Source organism: Bombina bombina, chromosome 2 (assembly GCF_027579735.1).
Source record: "Bombina bombina isolate aBomBom1 chromosome 2, aBomBom1.pri, whole genome shotgun sequence".
Lineage (NCBI taxonomy): Eukaryota > Metazoa > Chordata > Amphibia > Anura > Bombinatoridae > Bombina > Bombina bombina.
In genome coordinates this window covers 814,556,258-814,573,685 of record NC_069500.1, presented here as the reverse complement: position 1 = coordinate 814,573,685, position 17,428 = coordinate 814,556,258, and positions in this window count along the sequence as shown.

The following is a 17,428-nucleotide window of genomic DNA, read 5'->3' as shown; positions in this document are numbered from 1 at the left end:
AAAATCAGTTTTTATTATTTTATATATTTTAAAATATGTATCTTATTTTCAATTCCCATTAACAACAGCACCAGAACTGGAAGTATTAATAGTTCCATACACCAGAAATGATGTAATTTTTTTGCCGCCAGAACCAGAAGTGACATAATTTGTTTCCGCCGGAATTGGAAGTGACATAACTGAACACAGTTTTTGGCGCCAAACATCTCTAATATATAAAAGCACTAAAATCCCACAAAGAAAAAAAAAGCACTTAAGTCCAATATTAAAATATGAGACAATAAATCAGTTAGATTGAGTCTCTATAACAGTCTTACTTTAAGTGGTAAAGCAGTTCAGTAGTGGATATTAGTCCTCTCCATTACCAGTGTTCAAAAGCACACAGGATCACTCGGCAAACTTAAAACTGCAGCTCCCAGATAAATGGCTGCTTGTCCTTCAGACGGCAAATGGACATCGCAGGAGAAATCTAGAGCGCAGGATCAAAGAGAACCGCACAATAGTGAAAGATCAGACAAAGACCTTTAATATGCATAAGTACAGGTGAAACTCGAAAAATTAGAATATCGTGCAAAAGTTCATTTATTTCACTAATGCAACTTAAAAGGTGAAACTAATATATGAGATAGACTCATTACATGCAAAGCAAGATAGTTCAAGACGTGATTTGTCATAATTGTGATGGTTATGGCTTACAGCTCATGAAAACCCAAATCCACAATCTCAGAAAATTAGAATATTGTGAAAAGGTGCAATATTCTAGGCTCAAAGTGTCCCACTCTAATCAGCTAATTAAGTCATAACACCTGCAAAGGGTTCCTGAGCCTTTAAATGGTCTCTCAGTCTGGTTTAGTAGGAATCACAATCATGGGAAAGACTGCTGACCTGACAGTTGTGCAGAAAACCATCATTGACACCCTCCATAAGGAGGGAAAGCCTCAAAAGGTAATTGCAAAAGAAGCTGGATGTTCCCAAAGTGCTGTATCAAAGCACATTAATAGAAAGTTATGTTGAAGGGAAAAGTGTGGAAGAAAAAGGTGCACAGACAGCAGGGATGACCGCAGCCTGGAGAGGATTGTCAGGAAAAGGCCATTCAAAAGTGTTGGGGACTTTCACAAGAGCCACCACACACAGATGGATCCTGGACATGGGCTTCAAATGTCGTATTCCTCTTGTCAAGTCACTCCTGAACAACAAACAACGTCAGAAGCGTCTTACCTGGGCTAAAGAAAAACAGACCTGGTTTGTTGCTCAGTGATCCAAAGTCCTCTTTTCTGATGAGAGCAAATTTTGAATCTCATTTGGAAACCAAGGACCCAGAGTATGGAGGAAGAGTGGAGCGACACACTGCAAGATGCTTGAAGTCCAGTGTGAAGTTTCCACAGTCTGTGTTGATTTGGGGAGCCATGTCATCTGCTGGTGTTGGTCCACTGTGCTTCATTAAGTCCAGGGTCAACGCAGTCGTCTACCAGGAGATTTTGGAGCACTTCATGCTTCCTTCCGCAGGCGAGCTCTATGGGGTTGATGACTTCATTTTCCAGCAGGACTTGGCACCTGCCCACACTGCCAAAAGCACCAAAACCTGGTTCAATGACCGTGGGATTACTGTGCTTGATTGGCCAGCAAACTCGCCTGACCTGAACCCCATAGAGAATCTATGGGGCATTGCCAAGAGAAAGATGAGAGACATGAGACCGAACAATGCAGAAGAGCTGAAGACCGCTATTGAAGCATCCTGGTCTTCCCTAACACCTCAGCAGTGCCACAGGCTAATAGCTTCCATGCCACACCGCATTGAGGCAGTAATTGCTGCAAAAGGGGCCCAAACCAAGTACTGAGTACATACAGTATGCATGCTTATACTTTTCAGAGGTCCGATATTGTTCTACAGGTATGTGCAATCCTTGTTTTATTGATTGCATGTAATATTCTAATTTTCTGAGATTGTGGATTTGGGGTTTTCATGAGCTGTAAGCTATAATCATCACAATTATGACAAATCACAGCTTGAACTATCTTGCTTTGCATGTAATGAGTCTATCTCATATATTAGTTTCACCTTTTAAGTTGCATTAGTGAAATAAATGAACTTTTGCATGATATTCTATTTTTTTGAGTTTCACCTGTATAAAACTACTCACAAACATTGATGAATATAAAGCATTTCACAAGTATCAACTTGTATCGTAACTATGTAACCAGAGAGCAGAGGATCTCCAAATTCTTCCAGGTAGATACAGCTGTGTCGACGATGTTTCCGTGTGTGACGCCACCACCTGGATTAAGAGCGCGCTGACCAGACTTCACCTCCTCTCTCAGGTGCACACTGGAATCTGTCACTCAGAGCCTCAATGCATTTCCCCGCCTCCACTGGTGACTTTCTCAAGAATACAAATTAAAGGTGTTTGTCGGATCTTACACTATTGTGCGGTTCTCTTTGATCCTGCGCTCCTGAATTTTCCTGTGATATAAAGGCACTAATTTGATAGCCCAATACAGCCTTGACAAAGACCTCTTGGTCGAAACGCATTGGATATTGGGCTATCTGGTGAGTGTGTCTCTTATAGGGGAGCACTTTTGCAAACTGTATTGCACCATTTGTACATTTTGTTTTTTTACAGGAATGGTTTGTGGAACTCATTTAGGGCATCATTGAGAGCATCATTTAATGTAATCGTCTGTGATCCTTTTTATATGAACTCTTGTGGGACTCAATAGAATTGGATTTTGGCAGTAAATATTTAGTTTTTTTCTATATTGGAAGATTTGGACTGTGACTTTTTGCTATACCTAGGAGACTTTGAATTTTATTATATTTAAGTTCCAGCACTATCATTTATTGGTATTTCAGGACTACAGGTTTTGTTTTTATTTATTATTTTTTATGTACCATGTATGTTTCATTAAAAATCTGTATATAGGGGGGTAGTTATCAAGCCGTCAACTTTTCTGCCTTCGCCGGCCCAATACGCCCGCCTAAGCTCGCCTACCTTCGCCGCCGCGGACCTGAAAAAATACGCCTAAGTTATCAAATAAAGCTGTCAAAAAGCCGCGGGGCAATGAGCAGCGGACTGTGAGAGTTATCACTCATCCGATCTCGCTGCTCTTCGGCTTTTTCACAGCTTTATTGCTAGCCTGTCACTAAGCACTCACACTAAACTGCACTGTTCTACACCCTATACCGGCGCCCCCGGAGCCCCCCGCAACTAAATAAAGTTACTAACCCCTAAACCGCCGCTCCTAGACCCTGCCGCAACTATTAAAAATGTATTAACCACTAAACGGCCGCTCCTAGACCCTGCCGCAACTCTGCTAAATGTATTAACCCCTAAACCACCGCTCCCGGACACCGCTGCCACCTACATTATACCTAGTAACCCCTATCCTGCCCCCCCTATACCGCCGCCCTCTATAATAAAGTTATTAACCCCTATCCTGCTGATCCCGCACCTCGCCGCAAATAAATAAATAGTTTAACCCCTAAACCGCCGCTCCCTGAACCCGCCCCAACCTATATTAAATTTATTAACCCCTATCCTGCCCCCCCTACACCGTCGCCACCTATAATAAATGTATTAACCCCTATCCTGCCCCCCACTACACCGCCGCCACTGTAATAAAATTATTAACCCCTAAACCTAAGTCTAACACTAACCCTAACACCCCCCTAACTTAAATATTAATTAAATAAATCTAAATAATATTTCTATTATTAACTAAGTTAATCCTATTTAAAACTAAATACTTACCTATAAAATAAACCCTAATATAGCTACAATATAAATAATAATTATATTGTAGCTATCTTAGGATTTATTTTTATTTTACAGGCACCTTTCAATTTATTTTAGCTAGGTACAATAGCTATTAAATAGTTATTAACTATTTAATAGCTACCTAGCTAAAATAAAGAGAAATTTACCTGTAAAATAAAAACTAACCTAAGTTACAATTACAACTAACACTACACTATACTTTAATAAATTATTCCTATTTAAAACTAAATACTTACCTGTAAAATAAACCCTAAGATAGCTACAATGTAATTAATAATTACATTGTAGCTATCTTAGGATTTATATTTATTTTACAGGTAACTTTGTATTTATTTTAGCTAGTTAGAATAGTTATTAAATAGTTATTAACTATTTAATAACTACCTAGCTAAAAGAAATACAAAATTACCTGTAAAATAAATCCTAACCTAAGTTACAATTAAACCTAACACTACACTATCATTAAATAAATTAAATAAACTACCTACAAATAACTACAATTAAATACAATTACATAAATTAACTAAAGTACAAAAAATAAAAAAAGCTAAGTTACAAAAAATAAAAAAAATAAGTTACAAACATTTAAAAAAATATTACAACAATTTTAAGCTACTTACACCTAATCTAAGCCCCCTAATAAAATAACAAACCCCCCCAAAATAAAAAAATGCCCTACCCTATTCTACATTAAAAAAGTTCAAAGCTCTTTTACCTTACCAGCCCTTAAAAGGGCCTTTTATGGGGGCATGCCCCAAAAAGTTCAGCTCTTTTGCCTGTAAAAGAAAAATACAACCCCCCCCAACATTAAAACCCACCACCAACATACCCCTAATCTAACCCAAACCCCCCTTAAAATAACCTAACACTAATCCCCTGAAGATCATCCTACCTTTAGTCGTCTTCACTCAGCCGAGCCACCGATGGAACTGAAGAGGACATCCGGACCGGCAGAAGTGATCATCCAAGGGGCGCTGAAGAAATCTTCCATCCGATGAAGTGATCCTCCAAGCGGCGCTGAAGAAATCTTCCATCTGGGCGAGATCATCTTCCAAGAGGCTCTGAAGAAGTCTTCTATCCGGGCGAGGTCATCTTCGAAGCCGGGTCTTGAATCTTCATCCCGCCGACGCGGAACATCCTTCTTTCCCGATGGACTACCGACGAATGAAGGCTCCTTTAAGGGACGTCATCCAAGATGGCGTCCCTTCAATTCCGATTGGCTGATAGGATTCTATCAGCCAATCGGAATTAAGGTAGGAAAATTCTGATTGGCTGATGGAATCAGCCAATCAGATTCAAGTTCAATCCGATTGGCTGATCCAATCAGCCAATCAGATTGAGTTCGCATTCTATTGGCTGTTCCGATCAGCCAATAGAATGCGAGCTCAATCTGATTGGCTGATTGGATCAGCCAATCGGATTGAACTTGAATCTGATTGGCTTATTCCATCAGCCAATCAGATTTTTCCTACCTTAATTCCGATTGGCTGATAGAATCCTATCAGCCAATCGGAATTGAAGGGACGCCATCTTGGATGACGTCCCTTAAAGGAGCCTTCATTCGTCGGTAGTCCGTCGGGAAAGAAAGATGTTCCGCGTCGGCGGGATGAAGATTCAAGACCCGGCTTCGAAGATGACCTCGCCCGGATAGAAGACTTCTTCAGCGCCTCTTGGAAGATGACCTCGCCCGGATGGAAGATTTCTTCAGCGACGCTTGGAGGATCACTTCATCGGATGGAAGATTTCTTCAGCGCCCCTTGGATGATCACTTCTGCCGGTCCGGATGTCCTCTTCAGTTCCATCGGTGGCTCGGCTGAGTGAAGACGACTAAAGGTAGGATGATCTTCAGGGGATTAGTGTTAGGTTATTTTAAGGGGGGTTTGGGTTAGATTAGGGGTATGTGGGTGGTGGGTTTTAATGTTGGGGGGGGTTGTATTTTTCTTTTACAGGCAAAAGAGCTGAACTCTTTGGGGCATGCCCCCACAAAAGGCTCTTTTAAGGGCTGGTAAGGTAAAAGAGCTTTGAACTTTTTTAATGTAGAATAGGGTAGGGCATTTTTTTATTTTGAGGGGCTTTGTTATTTTATTAGGGGGCTTAGATTAGGTGTAAATAGCTTAAAATTGTTGTAATATTTTTTTAAATGTTTGTAACTTATTTTTTTTATTTTTTGTAACTTAGCTTTTTTTATTTTTTGTACTTTAGTTAGTTTATGTAATTGTATTTAATTGTAGTTATTTGTAGGTAGTTTATTTAATTAATTTAATGATAGTGTAGTGTTAGGTTTAATTGTAACTTAGGTTAGGATTTATTTTACAGGTAATTTTGTATTTCTTTTAGCTAGGTAGTTATTAAATAGTTAATAACTATTTAATAACTATTCTAACTAGCTAAAATAAATACAAAGTTACCTGTAAAATAAATATAAATCCTAAAATAGCTACAATGTAATTATTAATTACATTGTAGCTATCTTAGGGTTTATTTTACAGGTAAGTATTTAGTTTTAAATAGGAATAATTTATTTAAGTATAGGTGTAATTGTAACTTAGGTTACAACTTAGTGTTAGGTGTAATTGTAACTTAGGTTAGTTTTTATTTTACAGGTAAATTTCTCTTTATTTTAGCTAGGTAAGCTATTAAATAGTTAATAACTATTTAATAGCTATTGTACCTAGTTAAAATAAATTTAAAGTTACCTGTAAAATAAAAATAAATCCTAAGATAGCTACAATATAATTATTATTTATATTGTAGCTATATTAGGGTTTATTTTATAGGTAAGTATTTAGTTTTAAATAGGATTAACTTAGTTAATAATAGAAATATTATTTAGATTTATTTAATTAATATTTAAGTTAGGGGGGTGTTAGGGTTAGTGTTAGACTTAGGTTTAGGGGTTAATAATTTTATTACAGTGGCGGAGGTGTAGTGGGGGGCAGGATAGGGGTTAATAAATTTATTATAGGTGGCGACGGTGTAGTGGGGGGCAGGATAGGGGTTAATAAATTTATTATAGGTGGCGACGGTGTAGGGGGGCAGGATAGGGGTTAATAAATTTAATATAGGTTGCGGCGGGTTCAGGGAGCGGCGGTTTAGGGGTTAAACTATTTATTTATTTGCGGCGAGGTGCGGGATCAGCAGGATAGGGGTTAATAACTTTATTATAGAGGGCGGCGGTATAGGGGGGGCAGGATAGGGGTTACTAGGTATAATGTAGGTGGCGGTGGGCTCCGGGAGCGGCGGTTTAGGGGTTAATACATTTATTATAGTTGCGGTGGGCTCCGGGAGCGGCGGTTTAGGGGTTAATAGGTATAGAGTAGCTTGCGGTGGGCTCCGGGAGCGGCGGTTTAGGGGGTAATAAATTTATTTAGTTGCGGCGGTGTAGGGGGGGTCAGATTAGTGGTGTTTAGACTCGGGGTACATGTTAGGGTGTTAGGTGTAGACAGCTCCCATAGGAATGAATGGGATGTCTGTCAGCAGCGAACTTGTACTTTCGCTATGGTCAGACTCCCATTGATTCCTATGGGATCCGCCGCCTCCAGGGTGGCGGTTTGAAAACCAGGTACGCTGGGCCGTAAAAGTGCCGAGCGTACCTGCTAGTTTTTTGATAACTCCCAAAAGTAGTGAGATTGTGCCGAACTTGTGTGCGGAACATCTGGAGTGACGTAAGAATCGATCTGTGTCCGGCGGATCGAAGTTTACGTCACAAAATTCTACTTTTGCCGGGATCTAGCCTTTGATAATTAAGGCGAATCAGCCTCGCCACAAATACGCTGCGGAATTCCAGCGTATTTGAGGTTGACGGCTTGATAACTACCCCCCATAGTGTGAACACATATGATGTTATAGCCTATTTTTTGAATATTTATTCAGAAAGATTTGTCTTTTTTTGCTGCTACACAAGTCTAGTGAGTACCCTCGCCTCTACATCAGAAATGTTAATTCAGGGGGATTGACAAGTCCTGCTCTTGCGTTAGAGCAGGGGGTGACATTGAACGAGGAATATGTATAGTGTATGTACAGTGTCCACTACCCATTCGCTCTGTCTGGAACCTTGTTTGCCTGCCTTTTACTACATGGAATCCTGCATCTTTAGGAAAAAGGCAGGTCAGGTGTGCAAAGGTTCAACAACACTAGGGCAGGCTCAAGCTGTTAGATTGTTTGGTGGGACCCACAGAAGAGTATTACAAGTGCCTCAGAGTTTTTAAGGCTTATAATGAACCTTCTCTTCCCCTACAGCAGACCCTCTGAGCTTTTGGGGTGACAAGAGGACTGTGTGGCCTGCCTGGTTAGAGTAGCCCAGGAGCTCTTCTCTTGTCCCCAAACCACCATGCAAAGTGAGTGAATTTTTTTCATTAACTGGTAATATACTCAACCCTCAGCAAATGTCTCTGCAGTTCATGGAACAAATGGTATTTCTCAAATGTAACATTCCAATGCTAGATTACCCTTAGCTTGGACACTAATTCATTTTGAAATATTTTCCACTGATGTCATGAGGCAAAAGGAGATTTTTAAAAAAATGTTTTGACTTCTACCTAACAACCTCCCTTAAATCACCCACTCACCAATCCCCCCCCCCCCATTCCCACTTTCACCCAACAAAAAGAATCCTACACACCACCCACTGAAAGAGTTTTTTTTTTTTTATAAACTAACAGTAAAAAAAGAAAAGGTTGATCGGACAGAAATTGTAATACCAGATTGGATGCTATTCTTAGTGCAAGGTGGTGCAAAGGATAATGCACCAAGTGATATTGATTGCCCTCCACTTGTAATCTAGGCCAAAATTAAAGTGATTGCTTTATTGAAGTTTGAGTTAAACTATAAGCACCCTACGCTCTGCATATCAGCAAAAAACTGCCAAAGAACTTTTATATACACCACTTGTTCATTTAACTGCAGAGGTTTTAAAACATCTAGATATTTCAGAGTTTTTTATTTCCAGTACATGGAAACCAATTGCTTGGTTTTGCATAGCTGAGTGAGAATTTAAAGTCTAGCTTTTAAACCATCTCTAGGGGAATAATTAACATTACTTCTCAAAATATTGTTTTTAGAAAGAATATTGCTTAAAGAGATACTAAACCCCATTTTTTTTCATGTTTCAGATAGAGCAAGCAATTTTAGCAACTTTCTAATTTACTCCTATTATCAATTTTTCTTCATTCTGTTAGTATCTTCATTTGAAAAGCAGGAATTTAAGCATGGAAGACGACACATTTTTGGTTCAGCATGGGATGTGCTTGCTGATTGGTGGCTAAATGTAGCCACCAATCAACATGCGCTATCCATGGTGTTGAACCAAAAATGGGCCCTCTCCTATGATTAAATTCCTGCTTTTTAAATAAAGATACCAAGAGAATGAAGAGAAATTGATAATAGGAGTAAAATAGAAAGTTGCTTACAAATGCTTGCTCTATCTGAATCATGAAAGTAAAAAAATGGGTTTAGTATCCCTTTAATACTCACATTAAGGGTGGGTATATATTGAATATTTGAATAGTGGTGATTGGAATATTGTGTTAAATATTAGTCGATTTTAGGAAAATACATTTTTGATTGGGATTATCATCAAATCTGTAATCTCCCCCAAAACTGCTGTATTAAAAAAAAGAGGTGTATTGCAAACATATTTCTAACTATATTTTAAATATGTTTTGAATTTTAGTTTGTATGTTTGTAGTAAATTTTCTTACAGGGGATAATTTTAGTATTTCTGCAAAAAATGTATGCTTCATTTGTAAAAAATCTACAGGGAATTGATACATATTTTTTGGGTGAGATTAATGACTAAAGAAAGATTCTAATATTGATACTTTCTGTTGAAAAAATGATACTAATTGGTTGAAGCTTGGAATCCTTTATGAAGAAAACAAATCAAATAGTCATTCCGCCCACTAAGATCCAACAATGACCTGCTCCTTGCTTCTGCGACTATCACCTCCTCTCATGCTAGACTGCAGGACTTCTGTTGTGCAGCACCTACCCTCTGGAACACTCTCCCTCGTGCTGTCAGGCTTTGCCCAAATCTTTCTTCCTTTAAATGCTCTCTGAAGACTTTTCCTTTCAGAGAAGCCTACCACCCAACTCAATAATATTCCTTTTACCTAACAACATTTCCCTCCTCTAACTCTGCATTAACATCTTTCTCAATCTTGAAAACTGGAAAAATATACAGAGGGCGACTCCTAGTGCAAATCAGTTGATACAGTTGTAAGCCCCAAATGATCCCTTTAGAGAGATACTCACATATTATGGAGCACACTATAGTGCTAATGAGGCAAGCTGGGTATATTATGGTGGCCCAGCGCACATAACACTCTGGCAAGCAGTGGATCAATGTAGTAAATAAAAGATAGGAGACTCCAGAAGTATATCAAAAATGAGTTTTATAAATATAAATAAATGAACATAAAAACAATCAGTAAAACACGCTACGCGTTTCTCAGAGCTCACCACTCTGTTTCCTCAGGAACTTGCCTGAGGAAACAGAGTGGTGAGCTCTGAGAAACGCGTAGCGTGTTTTACTGATTGTTTTTATGTTCATTTATTTATATTTATAAAACTCATTTTTGATATACTTCTGGAGTCTCCTATCTTTTATTTACTACATTGATCCACTGCTTGCCAGAGTGTTATGTGCGCTGGGCCACCATAATATACCCAGCTTGCCTCATTAGCACTATAGTGTGCTCCATAATATGTGAGTATCTCTCTAAAGGGATCATTTGGGGCTTACAACTGTATCAACTGATTTGCACTAGGAGTCGCCCTCTGTATATTTTTCCAGTTTTCCAGATCTTTTCCATTCAAGAGGAGCAGCCCTTCTCATGGTGCACAGTCAACTGGGACACTGATAAGTTTCCAGACCATCTACCTAGGCATTATCGTTGCCTTCACTACATGTGAGTACAAAATCTGCGAATATATATTATCTACTTACAAAAATTGGCTACACTAGGAGGCGCCCTTTCTTTTTTTGTTTCAATCTTTCTCAATCTTGCAGTCCTCACCTCCTGTTTCTCAACCTCCTACCCTTCTAGATTGTAAGTTCCCACGGGAATAGGGCCCTTGATTCCTCCTGTATGTGTTTGTAAATTCTGTCCTGTCTCTTAGTCTTAGAAGTTTTATACTATTGTTTTATTTAAATGATCTGTATCCATGGACAGCGCTGTGGAATATGATGGCGCTTCATAAATAAAGTATAATAATAATAATGACATTATCAGCCATGATACAATTTTCAAAGGTTGATTCTCTATAACAATTTTCAAACGTTGATTCTCTATAACATTTTAAGGCTCAAATTAAAACTTTCGGCTAGATTACAAGTTTTTCGTTTTGAGCTGTGCGGTGCTAACGAGCAGTTTTCCCTCACCGCTCACTTACCTGCAGCGCTGGTATTACGAGTTAAAAGACAAGAAGTGAGCATTGAGCAAAATTTTGCTCTTTCCGCACTCCAATACCAGCGCTGCTTAAGTCAGCGGTGAGCTGGTCGTACGTGCTCGTGCACGATTTCCCCATAGGAATCAACGGGGAGAGCCGGCTGAAAAAAAGTCTTAACACCTGCAAAAAAGCAGCGTAAAACTCAGTAACGCAGCCCCATTGATTCCTATGGGGAAATAAAAGTTATGTCTATACCTAACACCCTAACATGAACCCCGAGTCTAAACACCCCTAATCTTATACTTATTAACCCCTAATCTGGGGTTAATTTATTTAATTATATTGTAGTGTTAGGTGTTAGTGTAACTTAGGTTAGGTTTTATTTTACAGGTCAATTTGTATTTATTTTAGCTAGGTAGTTATTAAATAGTTAATAGCTATTTAATAACTATTCTACCTAGTTAAAATAAATACAAACTTGCCTGTAAAATAAAAACAAACAAACCCTAAGCTAGCTACAATGTAACTATTAGTTATATTGTAGTTAGCTTAGGGTTTATTTTATAGGTAAGTAGTTTTAAATAGGAATAATGTAGTTAATTAGTAATTTTATTTAAATTATATTTAAGTTAAGGGGTGTTAGGGTTAGGGTTAGACTTAGGTTTAGGGGTTAATAACTAATATAGTGGCGGCGACGTTGGGGGCGGCATATTAGGGGTTAATAAATGTAGGTAGGTGGCGGAGATGTTAGGGACGGCAGATTAGGGGTTAATAATATTTAACTAATGTTTGCGAGGCGGGAGTGCGGCGGTTTAGGGGTTAATATGTTTATTATAGTGGTGGCGACGTTGGGAGCGGCAGATTAGGGGTTAATAAGTGTAGGTAAGTGGCGGCGGGTTAATAAATATAATGTAGGTGTCGGCGATGCTGGGGGCAGCAGATTAGGGGTTCATAAATATAATGTAGGTGGCTGTGAAGTCCGGAGCGGCAGATTAGGGGTTACAATTTTTATAATAGTGTTTGCGATGCGGGAGGGCCTTGGTTTAGGTGTTAATAGGTAGTTTATGGGTGTTAGTGTACTTTTTAGCACTTTAGTTATGAGTTTTATGTTACGGCGTTGTACCATAAAACTCTTAACTTGTCAGAACTTTTCTGTATCTGTATATACCTTTAAAATATTACCTCCAATCATACCACCTCACCTGTTTTAAAACCACACCTCTCACTAAGCACATTGCTTAGTATTTTGTTTGTTACCGACATAGGAACATTCTGCTCTAAGCTTCTGAATTCTCTTATTGGAAATTTCTCTCAAGAACTTTGCTTTACATTTTTGCATCAACTGGTTAAACCTTTGTGTGAGTTATTTCTCTTTCAGTACTGCCGTTCTTCGGTTCTCAAGCTCAACAACTTTGAATTATAGACTGGATATATTTTCTCTCACCAACAACAACAGCAGTGGCTAAATCAAGTGAAGGATTCGCTTAAGGTACAATTATTTCATTTGTGTCTTTTTCAACTGTTACAAATTCAAAACTTTCTTACCGCAGTAACAGCGTGTCAGCAACGCTGACGTCAGACGCCATACCTCACTCTAACTTCTCGGAGCATCAGATCTCTCCGCCGAGTCCGTTCCCCTCTGCCACTCAGCTCCGTGTTACACGGATTGGACATTTTCACTAAACAACAAGGTATGCACTCACTCTGTGATAAAGTACGGATTATCTCTTTAAATACTACTTTGATTTACTAAGCATATGAACTTTATGAACTGGAATATTTAATTTGCTCTAATACAAATAATATACATTTATCCTGACTTTTCTGGTCACTCATTAAGTCCATAGAAACTTTTGGGCTCTTTATAAATCACACTGAAACCTAATGTTCATACTTCCTCTTAGTGTAACAAATCATATATTTTGAGACCAGCCTGTTTTTGCACTCTATATTTATATCACGATACTGAAACATTGTCACACACATTCTCAGAGTTTCAGTAATCGTTACATAATACTAAGCCATAAAAACAAAAGGGTAAGGTTAAGATGGAACAACCCGAACTGCCTCAGGTTGTATATAACCTCTCCCAAAAAGTAGATCAGATGGGACAAGCCATTCATGATTTGCAATTAGAAAATCAAGTGCTTAAGGAACTACTTAACGAATCTAGAGAGCAACATGCTGCCGCTCCTGAACCACAAGTATGTGTGCCTGAAGTTTTTACTGGTGAAAGAAAATTGTACAGACAATTTAAAAATGCTTGTCAGTTATTGTATAATTTGAAACCTAGAACATATCCATCTGATAGAATAAAAGTTCTCACCACGATTTCTTTCCTAAGATCTGAACCAAGGATATGGGCTGACCAATTGTGTGAAGCTAATGCCCCCATGCTAAATTCTTTAACTGATTTTTTCCAGGCAATGGATGAACTATATAGTGATACTGATGTACAATTATCAGCTGAACAAAAAATGAGAAATTTAAGACAAGGTAAAAAACCAGTGGAAGATTATATTACTGAATTTAAGCTTTATGCTTCAGATTCATCTTGGAGTCTGGTGTCTTTGCGTAACCAGTTCAGATTAGGATTGTCAGAGACACTTAAAGATGAGCTAGCACGTGTAGAACTACCCACTTCCTTAGAATCTCTAATGAAGCTTGCCACACAAATAGACAGGAGGTTGAGAGAAAGAAAGGCTGAGAGGGCTCATACCGAATACAGCCACAAATCTCAATCCTCAGGATATTCTTCACCATCTACAGTTACTCAAGAACAAGTTACTCCCATGGATATAGGCATTTTAAGGGGACCATTATCGCCTCAGGAAAGATTACGAAGAAGGACGCAGAATTTATGTATGTACTGTGCAAATCCATCACATACTGTTTCAGACTGTCCTGTTCTAAGAAAGAATAAAAAGAGTAAGTTTATGTTTATTCATAACTCCTATACAGTAAAAAATAAACAAACTTACTGCAATCTCTCTCTCCTCTTACAGTGGGACCTTAAAAGGATAAAGACGAACGCCATAATCGATTCAGGAGCCTTTGGCAACTTTATTGATAAATCCACTGTTATGTCTAATAAAATACCTGTTATAGCAAAGAAAAACCCTGTCTCTCTCAAAGTCATTGATGGTTCCACAATTACTACCGGACCAATAACACACCACACCATTCCACTGTTGTTTACTACTGACTCAGGTCATACTGAACATTTAACATTTGACGTTATTCCTTCCCCTCAATTTACTATAGTATTAGGATTACCTTGGTTGCAACTTCATAACCCAATTATCAACTGGAACAATTTAAAGATTGATTTCCAATCTGACTACTGTACCAATACTTGCTTCCCTCAACAGTTCCTACTACAGACTACTCCAGATAAAATTTCTCTTCCAGATCAATATTCTGATTTCGCAGACGTATTTAGTAAAACCGAAGCAGAATCCTTACCTCCTCACAGGGTATACGATTGTCCTATTGAATTAATACCTGGTAGCAGACTACCTGTAGGACACCTATATCCCCTCAATCAACCAGAACATATACACCTAAAAGATTACCTACAAGATAACCTCCGCAAGGGTTTTATTCGACCATCAACCTCACCAACAGCTGCTGGCATGTTTTTCGTGACAAATAAGGATGCTACATTGAGACCAATAATCGATTACCGTGAGTTAAATAAATGCACAGTAAAGAATCGCTATCCCCTTCCTCTTATACCTGAATTAATTGAAAGATTGAGTAATGCTATAATTTTCACCAAACTAGATCTTCGTGGTGCGTACAATTTAATTCGTATAAGAGAAGGGGATGAGTGGCTCACAGCCTTTAGGACCCGATACGGGTTGTTTGAGTATCTTGTAATGCCCTTCGGCCTATGCAATGCCCCAGCGACGTTCCAGCATTTTATAAATGATATCTTCAGAGATCTCCTGGACGTTTGCATGGTGGTATACCTCGACGACATCTTGATTTACTCAAACAGCTTGGAAGATCATATCAAACATGTGAGATGGGTCTTATCTAGGTTAAGGGTTCATAAATTATACGCAAAGCTAGAGAAATGCTCATTCCATAAAACAACTGTTTCCTTTTTGGGCTATAACATATCCTCATCTGGTATACAAATGCAACCCGAGAAGGTTGAAGCTGTTAAGAGTTGGCCAATACCTACTAATAAAAAAGAACTACAAAGGTTCTTAGGATTTTCCAATTATTATAGAAAATTTATTAGGAACTTCTCTCATATCGTAAAACCACTCACCCGTTTAACAGGTTCCAACACACCTTTTGTTTGGACTCCTAATTTAACTCACATTTTCAACTATTTGAAGAATTGTTTCACAACTGCACCTATACTAGCATTTCCAGACGCCAACTTACCATATATTTTGGAGGTGGATTCATCTGATCATGCTATTGGAGCAGTATTATCTCAACAGGATTCCAAATCAAAAACTTCTCATCCAATTTCGTTTTTCTCTAAAAGTATGACATCCGCTGAAAGGAATTATGCAATAGGTGACAAAGAACTTTTGGCAATTCGACGTTCACTAGAATTCTGGAGACATCTTCTAGAAGGGGCAACTCACCCAATAACAATTTACACGGATCACAAGAATCTCCAGTTCCTTCAAAGTAATAAAACCTTGTCGGCCAGACAGGTTCGATGGAGCTTATACTTTTCGAGATTTGACTTTCAAATCATATATCGTCCAGCCTGCAGAAATACTAAAGCAGATGCACTCTCAAGACAACATAACCCACCTACGGTTCCAAACAACCAAACCTCAATCATTCCTCCTGAAAAATTTATTGGATTAACCACCGACTTCCTAACAGAAATAAGGAAAGCAAGCAAAGACTCATCTGAGGTTCTAAATAAGACTTTAATCAATAACAATGGAATATTCTATTACAAACAAAGAATCTTCATACCTCCTAAATTTAGACAAAAATTACTTGAAGACCATCATGATTCCCCCATGGCAGGACATCCCGGAGTCAAAAGAACTCATGATCTTCTTTCCAGAACATATTGGTGGCCAAAGATGTTTCACACTGTTAAGGAGTATGTTAAGACTTGTGCTACATGCAAGACTTCCAAAACCGAAAAGAAGCATCCCTACGGACTATTAATGCCATTACCAGTTTCAGATAGACCTTGGCAACAGATAAGCTTAGACTTCATAGTTGAACTTCCGTTATCAAATAATCAAAACACAATTCTAGTCGTCGTTGATACATTCACAAAAATGGCTCACTTCATACCATTTCACAAAATACCAACCTCATCTGAAACAGCTACTCTCTTCCTTCAGCATGTCGTTAAACTCCATGGGTTGCCTTCTGTCATTATATCAGATAGGGGGACTCAGTTCACTTCCCGGTTTTGGAAGAACTTATGTCAATCACTAAATATAAACCATCATTATACCACAGCTTTCCATCCACAGGCCAATGGGCAGGTTGAGAGAGTAAATCAATGGTTGGATGAATACATAAGATGTTTCTGTTCATATCAACAAAATAACTGGATGCAATTTTTACCAATGGCAGAATTTGCCTATAACAATTTAACCAACTCCTCAATTAACTTGACTCCATTCTTTGCAAACTATGGGTACCATCCTACCTTAACTAGTGTATCCTCATTACCTTCTACATCACCTTTAGTTGATGAATTTAACAACCAGTTACTTGACAACTTTAAGTTCATCAAAGAGAATATCATCAAAGCTCAAGCAAACCAGAAACGATTTTTCGATTTAAGGAGAAGGAAGCCACCTTTATATCAAGTAGGAGATCAAGTTTGGTTATCCACCAGAAATCTTAAACTACAAGTTCCTAGTAAAAAATTGGCTCAAAAATTCTGTGGCCCATTCACAATTTCTAAAGTGGTAAATGAAAATGCAGTTACATTAGATTTACCTACCGCCTTCAGAATCCACCCAACTTTCCACATCTCCTTAGTAAAACCATATCTGGGTACCAGAACATTACCTCCTACTCTTCCATCTTCATTGCTTCAACAGGATACAAATGAATACGAAGTGGAAACCATTCTCGATTCCAGATACTATAAAGGCTCCCTAGAATATCTTGTTAGATGGAAGGATTTCTCTTCAGAAGATGACAGCTGGGAACCATCTGGTAATATTAACGCACCTTGTTTGGTTTCACAGTTTCACCGTCGCTTCCCTGAACGTCCTAGACCTCAAGCTGAGGGTCAGCTTGTTTGAGGA